The following is a 5,349-nucleotide window of genomic DNA, read 5'->3' as shown; positions in this document are numbered from 1 at the left end:
TAGAGACGTGTCTCTTGTAAACAAGCATTAGCTCCTTGAATATTTCTATGGCAACTGTCTGTTGCTTTGATATTTTTTTTCCTTTTTCTTTCTAGCATAATGAAGTTCATGAACCAGTGGCATGTTTTATACTTTACTCTGTTTCACATCATTTTCTCTTTTCAAAAAATTGTAAAGAGCATGTACTGGGTTTTCATATAACTTTAGGGTTTTTTTTATTTTGGAAAAAAGCACAATGTTAATAAATGATGTGGTGATATAAGATTTTTATCTGAAATGAATGTAAGAGTTTCAATCTGTTTTTTTTTTTAAGATTATCTTGGAGAAAGAGGGGGATAATCTTCAATTATTAGGACTACATTTTGGTCATTTCTGGATTTCTCCATTTTAAAAATGGTCTGGCTAAAGTTCAGTATCTTTAATTCCAGGTAAAGCACACAATGAATTCGGTTCCATTTAAATGTAATTTTTATAGCTGAAAGAATCAATAAATGGGGGTAATCATTATTATATGACTTGACCACTTAAAGTTCTGCCTGAATTAGGAGCAATCATAATTCCAGCAAATACTTCATTTTTGCTGGATCATGCCCTTATTTTTTTCAGCAAAGAGTGAAGAATTTTCATCTGGATCCAACTTATGCTTCAGTAGAATTATGTTCCTAATTTATCAACAGAGATTATACAGTTATAACTTCCAGTGTTCAAAATCTGCCCACTTAATCCCCCTAAAAACTATTTACATTTTTCTCAACAGCTACATGAATTATTCAAACAATTATAAAATAATTTTCAGTTCCTATGCCTTATCCCATAACCTATAATTCCTGTTACTCTGCATGTACATCTTTGATGCAATTAATTATGAAAAGCATGAAATCTTGGATGGATTGTTGCTTCCTTTGTATAGAACATGCTTTGCATATAAAAGATCTTAGATTCATTCCTTACATTTCTCTTTAAAATATGAGGTGACAGATTAAGCAAAAGTCTTCTGCCAGAAAATCACTGCCAGTCAGGGTAGACAATACAGGGTTAAAACACAGTTTCCTTTCCTACATTCAGCATCTGATATGGAAGCAATTTAATTTAATTGCAAATACTGGGAGCTGAAATGTCTACTTTTTGACACTAGGAACTAGCTAAAGTCCCATCTATTAGCTTGTGTTAAGTGTATAGCTTCTTTCTAATCTCTTCGTCATCATTATCTACAGAGAGTGGATTCGTAGACTACACTAAACCATAATGTAGTTTGTTTTGAACTTAGACTGTTGTGAGACCAATTTAGCTTAGCATTGTATAAACCAGTCAATTTGGACAACAAACTATTGGTAAACTGTGTATTAGTGCAATTTATGAAAAAAATCTGAATCAGCTGCATATTTGATGCGGATAAGAGGTAGCATTATCTAGTAGGGTAGCTTCAATATATATTTCTTCCGTAAGATACACACTCAATAATCCTTATCTGTCTTAAATACTTGCTTAACTTAATTACCATTGTAGAAAGAATATTCTAAATATCCAAAGAGAAAACATCAAGAAAAGTTTAATTTAACTGGGAGTACAGATTTAATTTAAATTCACTGCATCCATGACAGATAATTAGCACAGTTTTATAGGAGAGTCTAAGAAATCTAGTTTATCATCATCAGTATGTCCCTGTATCAGGAACCAAGCTTTCCCTACAGGAGTCTGGCAAGCAAGGGAGCTAGAGATAGGATATTGGGGGTGGGAGTGGGGGTGTCAGAAAAGTCATGATGGTCCTTTGATTGCACAGTCATGGCTACCATCTTTACTTTTTTTTACCCTTCCTGTAGACACCCCTGGTTAGAGATTAGGATCTCTCATAAGGCTGTGTGGCTATTCTGCTGTGTATGATAGAATAGAGAGGAAGGCTGCTGAAGTAGCAGCTCATTTGCTGGGATCCAAGACTCACCAGGAAAATCTTAACTCCCTTGGCTCCACATCTAAGGACCAGGAAGCAGTCAGATGAGGTAGATGGGAAACATTTCAGCTCTAATAGTCAGGAAAGGGCCTGCAGTACATTGTGTTGTCACCTTTAAAAAGATGTCATTTACATTACATGACTCTGTCTTCAACTTTCTTCTGTACTTAGGAAATGCAAAGATTTCTAGGGCTGGGGCATTCAATGTGGTGTTGGTGGGCACCATAACAATGATCAGGCCATATTGTGACACCCACTGGACTCTTTCTTCCCTATGCAAACAAATGGAATCATATCATTTACTTGCACTGGGAAGATAAAATTCTGCCCTATTAAAAATGGGGGCCACCAGGGACACTTATAGAAAAGAATTTTGTCACCAAATGGACTTTTCTCTTTATTTCCAATTAATTTTAAGTGGAGAAGAACGCCCCCTGCCAGACTAATAAATGGACCATTCTATTTTCTTTTTCTTGCTTATTTTTTCTCTCTTTCCTTTCCCTCTATTTTTGTTTTGTATAGGAGAAAGGAAAACAGAGATAAAGTGAATAGGAGAATTTCCAACTTTTGTGATTGACTGCACTGACCAACAGTCTGTGGTGTGTTCTCATGACATAAACAATCATCCACTCCCCCTTCCCCCAATAATAGACATACCACGGTGTGCCAGCAGCAGCTGAATGAGAATAGATGGGTCTGTGTGTTGGTGGCCAATTTTAGAATCCTCCTAGCTTCTGCAAAAGGAAACAGGGAGGCTCTCAGTCCCTGCTTTGCTTCCCTTCCAGTTTTTCAAAGTCTGAGTAAAAAAAATTAAGAAACCCACACATGCTTGAAATTAAGGTTTAGGGTAAGGGATTTTCTTACCCAGATCCCATCCATTTCTGGTAATTCTTCATTCCCCATGTGGCCACAAGGAGGTGGATTAAAAACCAAAATAACCATAGAAATTGAATGCATAGACAACCCCCCCCCCTTTTTTTTACAGGACCTCTCTAGGACTTTGTCTTTATTTTAGATGAGATAGGAATTAGCTAACCATCTGGCTAGCAGTCTTGAATGGAGTTAATTTAACCTTAGGCAAGACTGTGTCTCTTTAGATCTAAATCCAACCCCCAAAGATTAGCTGATTGGGTCAACTCACACATTTTTTAATGCTCCTATGACACATACAATGTCCAGTGTATGAATATTCATGCTTCCCTCTCCCATGATAGCCATTTTATTGCTATGTCACAACTGTATGACATGTGCCCATAGGTCCAGAAGCTGGGGGAGAATTAAATATAAAATTGATCTATGCCAGTATTGGAAATTTTACAAGGCTAGCATTTCCATTTTTAAAAGGTTGTCCCACCTTTTTTCTCCAAGACAAAAGCATTTTTATTATTGCTATCAATATTAAATATAGGTCTCATTCATACAGTGTATGAGTAGGATCATTTAGTCATTTGTCCACATGGACCAATTTTTTAAAAAGCTGACTTTTCTTGTGTTATATTCAGTTGAGAACAGAAAGATCTGTTCTTTTTCCAATATATGTCAAACTTTGGATGTTTTAAGCTTAGATATTTAGGTATTTGTATACTAAGGTGATGTTGTAGTAAAGTGTGTTTTTTCTTGATATATATTTATTAAAATGATAAAAATCATTTTCATTTAAAAAATTTAACTCTGCTTTTTTTCTTTTTTTCCATCAAGAAAACATTTAAACACATATTTGAGCAAGTGAAATGTGACTGGTATGGTTTTAGTCGATTAGATCAGCTAAAGACATCAACCCCCCCCCTTTTTTCCTTAGAACATGTTATAATACTGTTTTGTTTTGTACACCAGTTGTACATTCTGAAAGCACTGATACATTCCTGAATGCAAGAAGAACTTAGTTTTGCTTTCCTAATCTGAAAATTGTTTAAGCGTATCTGTATGTTGTCAGCTGTGCCCATTGAAGATTTACCATCCAAGTTGTTCCAGTAAAACCCTCCCACCTGAACTAAAATTGGCTTGGAATTCCCAGACTACTGTGAGGCTGAATTCCTGTTTTCAGTTTTAAGGAAAATATTTCAGATGGTTATAGTCTGTTCTAGTGAGGAGATACACATGTATTGAATTAAATTAAGAGATTTTCTAAGAGACAATCTGTTCATTGAAACTTCCATAATGGAAGAGAGGAAAGGCATTTTTGGCAACTCCTGTGTAGACTCTGGAAATCTTCTTTAGGAGATTGGAGGATTTGCTGAAATGGCCAGGAAGATTCAAGCCATAGGATACAAGGGGAATTGGTTTTTAAGAGGGGTGGCCTCTGTTACATTAACAGCCCCAGAGAAGGGCTGCTTGATATTGAGATTAATTGTAACATAAAGGGTGTTTTCAACTAAAGAGCTCCTAATGCTAAGCTATTTTTTCTTTGCTTCCTTAATGGAGTTTCTCTAGGGAAAAATTGAGAGGTTATGGAAAAGAATAGGAAAGTTACAAATGAAAGGCAGTATTCTTTGGACCAGTGTTTCTCAACCTTGGCAGCTTTCAGGTGTGTGGACTCCAACTCCCAGAATTCCCCAGACAGCCAATGGATTGTCAGCATGATTACATAACAACTGCCCCTCCAACCATATCCATTGCACTAAGTGACAATGTGGTTTGTTTGATTCTGGCTCGGTACAAGTGTGATCCCTAAATTTTAGGTTCATTCACCATGGTTTACAGCTTAGCACAATGTGTGAATATGATTTTAATTTTGTAGATATTTAAAACAATAACAAGAAAAAAGGCTTAATGATTCACTGTTCTCAGACAGACTAGAATCTCTACATTTGAATTACAAAAAGTAAATTACAGCCAAACAACCTTCTCTAGTCTTTCTTAGGCTGCTTTGCCTAGTCTTAGATCCCCAGATAATTTTGAGCGACAGTTGTTCCAAGCCAGTATAGCCAGCATCAAGCTTGGCAGGAGTTATAATAAAATAATATCTGCTGACCCAATAGTTGAAGAAGATGAATTTGAAAATAATTTCCAAAAATCTGAACATTTCAGCAACAGAAGAGCAGATGAAGAAAGTTATGCTCTCTTATATCACTGGAAGTTGTTCTTTTTTAAAAAAAGAGCGCAGGCATTCAATTAAGATGTGAAAAATACTGTGCTATGTGATAATACAGCCCAATATGTATCATTGATTTTTTTTCATATTTTATTGGGATAACAAATTAAAACTATACTGTTTGATTAAATAATATGCCTAAGGAAAATAATTAGAAGACTAGATTATTTACTTGTCAGAAAGGAATCTAATCAACATTCAGCAAAATTAGAGAAGATAATATATTAAAGATAAGATAAGGATATCCTTTTATGGATTTATTTTATTTTATTATTTATTCAGTTTGATGCTGCCCAACTCCAAATGACTC

The sequence above is a fragment of the Python bivittatus genome, unplaced genomic scaffold (genome assembly GCF_059951505.1).
Source record: "Python bivittatus isolate LINGU-HERP-01145 unplaced genomic scaffold, Pbiv_v1 ctg000020_np1212, whole genome shotgun sequence".
Classification (NCBI taxonomy): Eukaryota; Metazoa; Chordata; class Lepidosauria; order Squamata; family Pythonidae; genus Python; species Python bivittatus.
This window is presented reverse-complemented; position numbering follows the sequence as displayed.